The sequence below is a fragment of the Strix uralensis genome, chromosome 1 (assembly GCF_047716275.1).
Source record: "Strix uralensis isolate ZFMK-TIS-50842 chromosome 1, bStrUra1, whole genome shotgun sequence".
In the NCBI taxonomy this organism is placed as follows: Eukaryota; Metazoa; Chordata; class Aves; order Strigiformes; family Strigidae; genus Strix; species Strix uralensis.
In genome coordinates this window covers 53,770,076-53,783,631 of record NC_133972.1, presented here as the reverse complement: position 1 = coordinate 53,783,631, position 13,556 = coordinate 53,770,076, and the positions used below count along the sequence as shown (strand labels likewise).

The following is a 13,556-nucleotide window of genomic DNA, read 5'->3' as shown; positions in this document are numbered from 1 at the left end:
TGGAGACTCTAGGAGGTTTCATTTTTTATGAATTTCTTGAAAGGTTCACTGTTTGCAGACTTTTCATTTTACTTTATGTTCAGGTCAATGTATTGAAAGGAAGAGTTTATTTATGAGGTAGTGTTACTATTAATGTTGAATTATGCCTGCACTAATGATGGTGCACTATATTGTGAGCAGTTTCGATTCTGTCACAGTCTAATGGTCCTGCATTATCATAAATAGTATGGCTGTAGTTAGCTGTATCTGTAGTCAGGTTAAAAAGATCCACTGGTCAAAAATGTTTAAAGACTCAGTTTAAATGTCAGTACTTGAACTGACTCAGATCTATGCTGCCCTTTCAGTGCTGGAAAGTAGCATCTTCCCATTACAATTGCATTATACTGGCTACACAGCACAGGGGAATATATACTGTACTACAGCTCAATTTGAAACTAGTGTCTGATGACTTTTTAATGTGGCTTATCTTTCCATTCAACTGACACAACCCATTTTCTGCCCTGCTGTCATCTGCTGATTTCATTCATTTCATTATGCAGGTTTTAGGTTTTATAAGTTGTAGCACACTGAACATATGGTATAAAGCCAATTATGACGATACACTTTTGTAATAATTCCATCTCGGTCTAGGTTCATCTTTATTTTTCAGTCTGAGTTAAAATATTTAGACTAATTAAAATCATTTATTTGTACTTGCAGATAAATAGGGATATACAGAAAAAATATCACCGATATTTAATTTTTTTATTATTCACAATATTCTGGAATGACTATAATATGTTAGGGAGAGAAAAGAGAACTGATAAAAGGAAGAGCAAAACTACAAAATAAAGGAACTTGGGTTATGTTTGTTAAATCTAAACTTTTTGTCCAGGGTGCACTTCTCTTCTCGTTTACAAGAAACTTGTGTTTTTGTAATGCAGTGGACGAGTGTTTGAATGTGGGTTTGTATGTGGGTCACTCACAGAACCGAAGTGGAAGTGCTTCTCATCTCATAACTGATGGATGGCCTGAACATATGAGAGGATCTGTGACCAATTTTCATCACGTGTGCCAGCACACACATGTATTTGTATCATACAAGCAGATGTGCATTAGTAATATGACAGGAAGCAGCTGCATTTGGTCCATGTTGAGACTAACAGCCAGGGTGGCATTTCTGCTGAAAAAGACTTGGAGAGTGGGTTCAGCAAGCTGGACATGAGCCAACAGGGTGCCCTGGGAGTGATGAAGGCTAACAGGATCCTGGGCTGTGTTAGCGGGAGCATAGACAGTAGGTCAGGGGTGGTGACTTAGTGCTTATTAAAATCACATCAGGAGTACTATATTCAGTTTGGGCTCCAACTCCAGTGGTGGGCCATGAAGATGGTTGGGAACTGAAGCACATGACTTGTGAGGGAACTGAGCTTGTCTAGCTTTGAGAAAGAAGGCCTTTGGGCAGTGGTGCCTCATAGCAGCCTGCCAGTATCTAAGAGAAATTTTTCAAGGCAACAAAGGCAGGGTCTTTACTGAAGTACATGGTAGGAGGACAAGAAACAATGGTCATGAATTGAATCTGATGGGTTCCATATGAATACAAGGAAAAAAATTCTACCAAGAGGGTAATGAAGCACTGAAGCAGTTCCCCAGAGAGCCTGTGGAATCTCCCTCCAAGGGAATTTAGACCTGGTTTGACAAAGCCATCTGCAACATGGTCTGAATTCAGTGTTGACCTTGCTTTGACTAGATGACCTCCTGAGATACCTTCCAACTCAAATGATTTTGTGATTCAGATCATCTAATTTCTATCAGATGTAAAATAATTAAAATAAGAGGAAATATGGAAAGTATTGATTGATCTTTGCAAACCACTTCTTCACTATCTTTTGATAATTAAGCAGTATTCTCCAGCTTCTCAATGGACTTTATTGAGCCATACCCATGGTATACTCAATTAGGGAAAACACCCATAGATGTGATAATGAGTTTTCCCATTCAGTATCCAGAAACAGTCACTCTGTCCAATGTGGCAGAAACCTTCTTCACTATACTTAGTCACATGGGTATCTCAAATGAAATACTGTCAGAGGAACAGATTTAATCACTCTGTTGTTTAGATACTTGGAGAGATGTGTAAGATAAAGTGTCTGAATTCCATTCTGTATCATTCACAGTGAAACATTCATTCCATGAACAGAAAATTCACTTGAATTTTAGGTCAGGGCTACAAATGTATGTGACTAAAAGTTGCAGTGCTATCCCGCATACCTTGAAGTATTTCAGAATTCCATGAAGTTTGACTAATCCTCTGTAGTTCACAAGCTCTCAGGTTTTTTGGGGAAAGCAGTCTGACTGCAAACAAAACTGGTTCTGTAATGAATCTTTAAAATGCATCCAAACCTGATCAAGTATTAAGAGATTAAAGAGCATTAAGATAAAAACACCTGTGACCACACATTACCATGAAGGACCTGGAATTATTCACAGAATCATAGAATGGTTTGGGTTGGAAGGAACCTTAAAGACTATCTAGTTCCAACCCCCCTGCCATGGGCAGGGACACTTTCCACTAGACCAGGTTGCTCAAAGCCCTGCCCAACCTGGCCTTGAACACTTCCAGGGAGGGGGCATTCATAACTTCTCTGGGCAACCTGTTTCAGTGCCTCACCACCCTCCCAGTAAAGAATTTCTTCCTTACATCTAATCTAAATCTACCCTCTTTCAGTTTAAAACCATTACCCCTTGTCCTATCCCTACACTCCCTGATAAAGAGTCCCTCCCCATCTTTCTTGTAGGCCCCCTTTAAGTGCTGGAAGGCTGCTATAAAGTCTCCACGGAGCCTTCAGGCTGAACAACCCTAACTCTCTCAGCCTGTCCTCATAGGGGAGGTGCTCCAGCCCCCCTTATCACCTTCATGGCCTCCTCTGGACTTGCTTCAACAGGTCCATGTCCTTCTTATATTGGGAGCCCCAGAGCTGGACACAGAACTCCAGGTGGGGCCTCACAAGAGTGGAGTAGAGGGGGAGTCACCTCCCTTGATGTGCTGGCCACACTTCTCTTGATGCAGCCCAGGATACGGTTAGCTTTCTGGGCTGCCAGCACACATTGCTGGCTCATAGTCAGTTTTCCATCCACTAACACCCCCAAGTCCTTCTCCTTAGGGCTGCTCTCAACCCACTCTTTGCACAGCCTGTATTTGTGCCTGGGATTGCCCCGACCCATGGGCAGGACCTTGCACTTGGCCTTGTTGAACTTCATGAGGTTTGCACGGGCCCACCTCTCAAGGCTGTCCAGGTCACTCTGGATGGCATCCCCTCCCTCCAGCATGTCAACTGCACCACACAGCTTGGTGTCATCAGCAAACTTGCTGAGGGTGCACTCAATCCCACTGTCCATGTTGCCAAGAATTCTTCATACCTGCTAAGTATCACAGTATGCAAAAGTCTTGGGAAGGGCTTTCAGAAGTGATTCAGAGTATCAGTGAAAGCACCTCAAACCTTAAAAGGCTGAACTGTTGATTCATGCCATCAGCTGTTCAGTTCGGTAGACTAGAATCTCTTCATAGCCAGAGGTGACTGTGAACCAAATACATAGCCAGGAAAAGAAACGTTATGATTCCTTATGGCTCATTTTTCTGACTGGCAGTAAAAAATTAAATATCCTTTGAAGACACTAATTTACCTGAAGGAGCAGTTCTTGCTAGTCCCCCAAAAAGCAAAAATAATGGTAGTTTGACAGAGTGTGTTTTCAGATAAACTAAATCAAATTAGTCAGATGTTGATGTCATCCATACCAAAGACTGTCAGCCAATCCTCAGTCAAATATACTGAATAAGTGTAAATCTTTAAGAAGAGATCTGTCCAGCTCTTCAAGTACACTATCTTCTGTTCAGTGTCCTACTGAAGTCAGTGTGTATAGTGTAGAATCTGAAGTCCTAGGGTCACCCAGCAAATGTGTAACAATGTGGTGTAACGATTTACAATTGTAAATTGAGCCTTGAAAACAAGTTTGATACTTTTAAAATGAGAAGATTTAATTATTTTAAGAAATCCATCCAGCTGAAGAAATTCTTTAAGCACATCCCATAATTAGTGCTAGGAGCTGCAAATAAGTAGGTAAGCTACATGGAAATATCTTATTCAACACCTGCGCATACTTCATTTTTCTATCTATTTGTTTTCAATTACATTCAAGTGAACATTTACAGAAGTGCTTAATTACAAACACTGCAGACACTTAATCTGGAGAATATGAAAGTAATTATATGTAAACAAACAAAAACATTCTTTGCAAATATTTCTGTAATTTTAATTATCCAGATATTTTTAAATAACATTTTTTATAACATAATAAGTATAGAGCTGTTATTAAAGCTTCATTCCTTTAAGTCTTTAAGAAATTGTTAACACAAGGCAAACTGATAAAATGGGTAAGTCTAACCAGTAGGACCCTGGAGAAGTTCCCAGCTTTTATGTCCAAGTGCATAGACTGGCCACATACTGATTGCACATAAGGACTGAACCTGGGTGCCTACACTGTGGTCTGTGTCAAAAGAAAATGCAGGTGCAGAACTGGAACAACAGTATGTATGAACAATTGGGTGTCAGGACTACAGGACATATTGCAGAGTGCATTTGCCTTTGAACTAGGATATAGCCAGAGAGAATCCAATGCCAATGTATATGTTGAAGTTAACTTGGCTCAGAGATTCATGTTAATAAACTCCAAAAAACCTGTTCCGCCCAGGCCATAAAGTGACAAAACTGCAGAGAGAGATCATCAGACCTAGCTCTCTTGAGCTATCTTGAGCTTTGTTACCTGCTTAGCTTTGGTAGCATGGAGCTCAGTGTCAGATGATTTGCCTTATTCTTGTACTATGACTGCAGTATAGGCATATCCATTTTTTAAAAAGTGTGTAGTTTCATTTTGCCTCTATTTTTCAGGGATTGGAATTCTCCCTCCCACAAGAGGACAATTATTATAGTCATCTAGAGTTTCTAACCCTAAATAAAGCCTGGTTTAGTTGGCAATTATACTGCTGTGATGTTTCCAAGCACTTTCTAATGCTTGTATGTTGTGTTTATCTAGAATAGCAAAGCAGCAAAGCAAAGTGAAGCAACAAATAGGCCTTTTTGGAGAATGTATCAGATCAGTGAGACATAGTGTTTCCTATGCAGTGAGGATGCCCATATAATAAGTGAAGCATGCTGGGCAGTCAGAGAAAATATGTTCTGTTGGACCTATGATAGTTTCTCCAGATGTGCTAGTCCAAGTGCTTTTGTTCTATGTTGCCAGAGCTGAGCAGATCATGAAGCAAACCAACATGCGTACCTTGACGGCTCAGGGCACAGCTGGCCAATCCACCAATGCTTATGAGCTTGAGTTCTATGCTGGCACTGTTGGGATTACCATCAAGAATCAATTACTGGAGTTTCAAAAAGGCTAAAGAGGCACTCCCATATGGCAAGGAGAGTGTATGGAAGAGGTTTAGTTGCTCAAATGTGAAAGTCAGTACATTGCTGAATCTTGCCTGGTCTATTCAGTTGGTCTGCCTGGCACAGGTGAGACAGTAGTTGCAGCACTATGTGCTATTTGGGTGTCTTTGCACCATGCTTCTCAGTGATGGCAGAACGTCCTGGTGTTTTCATTCTTCTAGCCTTTCCAGTGAACAGCTGATTGAAAGCATACTTTGTATTTATGTAGGGGTTATGTAGAGATTTTTCCAGGAATAATCATATTTTTGCTTCTGGAAAATTTGTCTGGGTTCCTTTGATATTTTTTCATCCTTTTACCAGATATCTGGTGTTTCAGTAATCATGCCCAGTTGGATTCATATCACAGCTGCTGTAGTTCTGACTAGGTTGCAATACATGCATAATCCCAGGTGTTCTTCAGCACATGTTCATGTGCTGTGTTCACATGCACAGAAAATCTGATGCTTCAGGGAAACATTTACTCTGCATGAATGACACAGTTGCTGAGTGCTTGAACAGTTGGTCAGAAACTTTCTCAAAGCATCAGACTTTCTGACCATTCACGATGCAATGTGTATATATGTGTTTCTGTCCAGGAAACCAGGAATAAAAATATATAGGAAAAGTAATTTCAGCCAGATTCTCATGTTTCACATTTTTGTCACTGCTGCAAACAGTATTTTCTAATCACAAAACAACAGGTATATGCACACAGTTGTGAGAGAAAACTAGCGTTCCAAGTTTTCACCTATATGTAACTGTGCCCAAAATACGTTCAGTTTTCTCAAGCAAGGCTATGTGACAGAAAAGTTGGGAAATACTGGTGTATGTCAGCTGCCATGTGAAATTCTGAGTAGACAAACAGGGTGATTTTGGAGAAAGTTTAGAAAGGCAGTTTATAAAGTTTTTGTTTTACGTTCAGTTCCACGCTCAATGTTCTTATGACTGGGAATGGAACAATGGTTATGACCTGTGACAGATGAATCAATGCTTTCTTTCTACCAAACACTAGAAAATATTTCCTTTTTCTCAAGTAAAAATTCATGGCTGTGCTGGAAAAGAGATTTGTATTTTCAAAGACCCAATAATGACATGTGGGACACTAGAAAGCAGGAGAAATTTTTAGACTAAGGAACAGGCATCAACCTGAATTCAAGATTGGAGATAGCTGTCCACAAACCAAGAGAAATCCAGTGGAGGTTTGGTGGTTTATAGCCAAGATAAACAGGAGTATCAGGCAACGTTCTTCATACTTGGAGTCTGTCACAATTAGAGGGGAGAGAAATAGGAAAAGTCACAGACAACTGGAAGCATCCAGCCATCACCACATTCTTCATGGAAACAGCAGAAAATACCTCTTAAAATGTAGTTGTTGCAAAGGAACAAAGATGTCTACCTATAGCTGACTGCTGCTGAAACCTTAGAACAATCAAGCTTGTTCATGAAAAGATCTCCAATGGTCCACTAAAGAGTACTGTTGCTTTTTTAAGATGAATTCTAGAAAAACTGTTCTGCAAGGCACAGACAGATGAGGAAGTGCAACTACTTTAGTAGTGAATAGATGAGTCTAAACATGATTTAAAGGAAGAATTCAAGTCATCTGAAGATCCTGAAAGAATATTTAAATCATTGTCCTAGAGATCATGTCACTGTGTCAAACTAGTGCAATGCTTTTCTGTTTTAGTCATGATTTTTCTTGGTGACTTTGGCAGGCTGTAGAAAGGGATATGCTTCTGAAGTGAATGAGTGAGGATGGTGGTGTGTATAGGCACTTAGGAAACTGTTCATAATATACCTTCTAAAAGACTTCAGGTATTTCAAAAGATTCGAAGTATATACAAATGGAAAAACATGTAACTGATTATTCCTGGTCATTCTTACTTTGCAAATGAAGAAAGATAAAAATTAATCTATTGTGGAAGTTAATTTCTGACTTTGTAAGTGATACAAAGGATTTGTTTTTGTGGAATATCATTATTATTCCTGTGTAAAGAAGGCCTAGGAAGTTTGAATGGCATCATCATCTAGAGGATTGAGACCAGTCTTTTATGATTAGGCTTATGAGACCTCTGAGGAGATTATTAAAGTAATGAAGAAAAGGAAGAACAAGGGAAAATAAGTACACAAAATCAGGCTGTAGAAGAACAAAATTCGTCAAGTCATCATTCATCTTGACTTTAAATGATTACATTGTGGACATGCCCATCTGAGATAGGAATTCAAATTCTTCTAATAGTCAAGGAAGAGGAATAGATTCTTTACTGTGTGTCATCTCTCCTAATTTGGACATTTATGCAAAGATAAGGCACCTCAGTCTCTACTGGCAGTATTTTCTGGTCTCCTTTGGCTATAAGTCTTGGCTCCTTTGGGAGTGCAGATTCAAAGTTCAGATCTGCACATCTACACTGTAGGTATCTATGTTTAATGGGGTGAGTCCCATCCCAAGGGAGTGCAGAACTTGTTTAAATGAATATACAGTCCAGTTCATTATTAGATAGAATGGCAGAATTCTGAATAATAGTGCAATAAGAAAAAGCTATTAAAAAATTAATTTATTCTTTTCCTAGAAAAATACAGATGAGGATACATTTATATGCTATGATGGTGATGAAACACTATCTGCCCAGCAGCAACTGAACACAATCTAGTAAAGCCAGATGTTTTAAATTAGTGGATCTAACTAACTTGAATCGAGGGATTTCGAAAAAGTTCTTTGGAGTATTAAGGATGGATTCCTTTCATCTAACTTTGGCCACTTTTAGGTATGGAGTTTAAAGTAGTCTAAACTAAGACACTTTCTATAGTCAGTGGAAAGAGGGAGGCACCTGCAGACTTGTCCTAGCTGAAAATAGATGCCTAAGATACCTGGAAGGAATAGACTCATGAAAGTGTCTAGTTTTCTCTGCTGAGTATAGGAAGGACCTGGGTGACTAGCTCAGACTAAACAGCTAGCTTTCAGACAGCTGAATTTAAATTAATATCCTCCTGAATGTTGATTTTCAACAAGCTTGTGGCACAGGGGAAGTTGCAGGGCTGGAAGAAAGGTATGTGCCAATATTTTAAAAGCCTAAATAAGATTATAGTCCAGTAAATTGAACACTACTCTCATGTTAAATAATCATAGGTACATATGTTATAATGATAGAAGGGAACATTTTAATGATCTAGTCTGACCAGCCTTGCTCATACAAACCAGAGACATTGCTTCAATTTATTTGTTTGGAATAGAGTATATCTTTTTGAAAAACACTGACTCTTTACTTAAAAAATTCCAGTGATGGAAAATCCACTAGCGCCATCATAGCTTGTTCCAGTAGTTATATACCTTCCCGATAAAAACATTTGCACCTTATTTGTAGCCTAAGGTTTGCCTAGCTTTATCTTATGCAATTACATGTGTGATACTGTTGCTTGGTAGACTGAAAAGCCCTACATAACTTCTGTTCTCATATACTTTCTTACTGAGTAAGATCAAATTACTTGTCACATTGTCATCTTTTTAATTAGCTAAGCAAGTGTAACCTCTGATGGGATTTCTGTCTTTTTAATTCTTTAATTGTATTTGTGTTCAGTTTTGAATTTTTTATTTCTGAACTTCCCTTTTGGACTGAATTTCAACACACTTCAGAAGAGAATTCAGTATTCTATAATGTCTGTATGAATACTTAAAAGAGGTAAAAAAACTTCCCTGTTTCTATGTAAACTGTGTTTGAACATCAGAGATTTTCATTATTCTGTCTGGCCACAGTATTGCCCTCAAAGTTCATATTCAGCCAATTTTCTACTTTGATTTCCATGTCTTTTTGGAAACTGTTCCCCAGGTTAGACCTTCACATGTTATATTGTTGGCCTTCATGCACAGGAGTTAAAATTAGGTAATATTGTTAATGTAATTTAGACCTTGTGGTAGAAGTTGATTTTTTTTCAGGAGATTAAATCCGATTTTAATTGTTGTCAATACACTTTATAAATGTCAAATGAGTTAGCTCTCATTTTTGTAAGAATAATTCACAATTTAAAAGCAGCCACAAAATGTATTCAAGCATTTTGTTGTTTTAGAGAGGAAAATTTTAAGAGACCAACACACTGACTCTTCTTGTAATGCCTTTAAAACAAAATATTGTCTTTCCACAATGGAAGGTGTGGCAGAGATACGATTCATTAGAAAACTGAAGGTGTTCACTGGGTGAGAAAGCGGTAAATACTTTTGAATTATGTAGAGACAAATGAATTAAAGCCTGTGAAAAGAAAAGAATACCAATGGCTTTGATTGTAAAGTATGAAGCTAAAAAATGCCTGTTCTGCTTGCCAATGAAATTCTATATTTGCAAGTACCTGATCAGATCAGGTACATAAATATTCTAAAACATTTAGGGAAATCTTTCCAGTGAGGTAATTTCCAATATCTCATATGAGGATCTCTTGATGTTTTGACTTTAAAGTTTGTGCTTGAATTCCAAACTAATTAAAAATAAATAGTAAAGGTATTCTTCTCTTTATTAATTTCTGTGTACTGTGATGATGCTTAAAGCCATTGATCACAGATAAGTAGTTCACTTTGCTAGGGAGTGATGTATACCTACGTAAGAAGAAGAGGTCCCCAGAAAACTTTCAATTTACATGTAGCACACAACAAGGTGGAGGTGAACAAACAGATAGAAATGGAGTGGTAGCAAAAGAAATTCCAATATTTGTATTGATCATATTTGGTAGTTCAAGCAAACCAGGATACAATTACTGCTAATTCACAGCTGCAATTCCATTAGCATAAGTAAAACATAAATACCAAATACTGACTGCAAGCTTTTTGTGGAAACCAAGGACCACTGGATAGTAGCCAGTCACCCAGACTTTAAGGCACTTATAACTTACGGGAACAATAACTGGTGCTGTTGGTAGTTTTTCACATGTGTGTGTCTGTGCTGAAGGCTACACAAAGTCAGTAAATTAGTCTCTGTTGAGCTCTGCATTATTCTGAGCTGCTTTTATTATCCAAACAAATTTATTTAAAGATAGTATTGCTGTGCTGCACTATGAACAAGTCCATTTTCTCCTGTTCTTATTCCATTGTACATACAGAAATAATTATTTTTGCGCTAGAGGAACCATTAACTTAATGATTACAGTATATATCTGAAATGCAGAAGATCAGACTTTCCATTCATGTTCTGACATTTTTTAATATCGAAAGTATCTATACAACCTACCAGTGCATAGAACTGATCTTTATCCTTATTCTGTGGTCTGGTTTACCGAAATATTTGCACAACATGGAAGTGCTCTGCTTTCTTATTATTACAAAATATTAATAGATGCCTTCTAAATACCATTTGTTGTAGCTTATAGGAACTTTACCAGGGATGCCAAAAACCCAATTTCAAGTGCTTGGTGCAATAAAGCAGGCAAAGCAGAGGCTCATGCTTCTAAGAATGCGACTTGATTTGTATATTCATACATTTGAATATATATATTTTCAATTAACCCATCAGCCTTGTTCCTGTCTTCTCATCAGACTATAGCTTCAAGAGATGTATGGGGTTTTTTTCAGTTAGTTAATTTTTTTTTTTTTTTTGGCAAAGAATGTGTAACAGCTATAATGTACATACTGAATTCTGTGATGAATTCCTAAGAGATATTAGTGCTTTTTGAATTCTCTTCTTAGTGGTAGAAATATTAATCATAGGCACTTCCATTCCCTTGTAATAATCTAAGATATAGGAACAGTTGGATTACCCATGACTTATGAAAGTTACTGTGAAATGTAGATTTAATATTTGGAGAGTTCTTTTACAATTTGTGAGAATGACTGTATTAAAAAATACATTTTGTGTATCTTATTGTGCAGAGTTTCCAGAATATTGGTCATGGTTTGCTAAAGTCATAACTCCCTTCAAGAAGTTTTGGCTAACCATTTTATGTGAAAAGACTTTCATAAGACCATCTTTGTGAAATAAATAGACGTGAATTACAAAATATGGAAGACAATTGCTAGTAATTTGTACTGAAAACATTATAAAAACAACTTTTTGCCACAAACCATATATATCTGAAGTTTAGAAAATGAAATTCAAAAGCACTGGCACCTACTTCTTTAGGAGTATTTGGCTATGGGGTTGGTTGTTTTCTGTGGGGGACCTTTGGAGAGAACACTGGATATAGCATATAGAGTTTTACATTACTAAGTAAGGTTTAAGATAAGATTTTTATAAATCAGTCCAAAATATTTCATATAATATCTATGCAGTAATATTATTGGGGTACAGTAGTATGTATTTGTATATTTACATATTTATGTTTTTATTTTAAGTTTAGAAGAACCCACTTTTTAACTGTCATGGTTGGCTCTATTTAGGCTCCACAGTTCAGGCTGGAGATACAGCGTGTTTGGCACATACTCCAAGCTGATGCCTGTTGCTTTTTATAAATTAGTTGTTACAGTTTTTGGATGTCAAGAAAGAGGGCACTAGATGGCAAAATTTATGCATGTCTGTTGTCCACAAAAAGTATGTCCGATCCCTTCACCCACAAATGTATTGATCACATCACACTTTAAAATTTCAGATATAAGAGGTTCCATAAACTATGTCCAATACTGGCATATTTTGTTTCATTTCAGAAGGGTTAATGAAAACTGACAATGCTGCACCACTGCAGTTTCTATTGTGTTAGCAACTGCCAGGTGTGAACATTTTCCTTGTAGTTTCAGCTCCAGGAAACAGAAACCAGTAAGCCTTTACCTTCATAATAAGCAAAATTTCACCATTCATAAAGTCAGGGTACTTACATGTAAAATGTTTTGCTTTTGCACCATTGCCAAAGGTAATGAAGTTTGGCTTCGGTGTAGATTAAGCCTCAGACTTTAGATTTTTCAAAATTTCACATTACTAAAGTTTATGATACATAGCAAGTGTTCTGTTAAAATCTGGCTGATCCTGGATGGGAAAAACAGCAGCCTAAGGGAGATCAGCTTATCTTTGCCCAAACTCTGTGCTTCAGGAGACCTCTAATTTAGTAACATTTGGGTAACAAACCTAAAGCTCCTCTTGGCACATTTTAGACATCTTTTAGTCTTATAAAAAGAAGCTTGTCCCACTAAGCTGTAGGTTTGTTGGAGCTGTTTAACGGTAGCTGTGCCCTGCAGCTCTTTTAGTGATAAATGAGCCGCTTCAAATAAGTGCAATTGCAGCCAACTGTGCAGAAGGAATCATTAAAAAAATTTAAATAGACATTTTTGAAGCTCAAAAATGCACAAACAAAGTATGTTAAACCAAAATATATGCTGCTCCTTTTAATGGAAAAGATTGCTACTGGCTAAGTCTGCCAGCTTCAATAGGTGTGCCAAAAAGCCAAGGAATCTGGCAGAGTCCATAGATAGCAGTTCCATCTTTCATCTATATTTCTTTTCTGTATTTATCTTGCTTTAGAAAATGCAGAGAATGTCTTTTCCTTCCGACTTGGCACTATTTCCAAACCACAGAAATACACAGAGCAGCTTCTTGCAATTGTTTAGCTCCCTGCCCCAGTCTTATCCTTGTGACTATGTGGAATGTTTCTTTCTAATTTGGCAATAATAAGAAATAAGAGTATTAAAATATTTTTATGTTTATGGAATAATAGCTAAATTATCAGATATTAAAATTAGTTTTCTTAATTGAGAGATACTGGGCTTAATGCACGAGGGCAGAATGCCAGGTAATTTTTTTGGCATTCAGATGATCAAAAAATAGTTTCCTTATATGTAAGGAGCTATTCAAAGAAGCCGAACATAATACCAAGAACAATGTACATTTATATATATATATATGCATATGTATACACATGTGTAAATACAGGCTGAATTGTCACTCAGCAGTCCTTAATGTACCGAATTATGCATTCATTGTGATAACAGAACATTCTTCAATGACTATAGCCTGCTAGGGAGGGATGGGATCCACCTGTCTAGAAGAGGCAAGGGAATCTTTGGCAGCAGGCTGGACAACTTGGTGAGGTGGACTTTAAACTGAAGGACTCAGGAGGCGAGGTCCATTATAACCAACTGGGGAATAAGTGAGGCCAACCAGAGCAGCGACAAATGTTCCTTAGCTGCCTCCCAAGATGAGA

General features: G+C 37.6%; 1 protein-coding gene across 1 annotated transcript in view; it reads left to right on the top strand.

Moving 5' to 3' along the window:
* ODAD2 (outer dynein arm docking complex subunit 2) overlaps positions 1-13,556 on the top strand; it is an 89,455-nt gene that overhangs the window by 59,503 nt on the left and 16,396 nt on the right. The gene's annotated exons all lie outside the window — the stretch shown is intronic.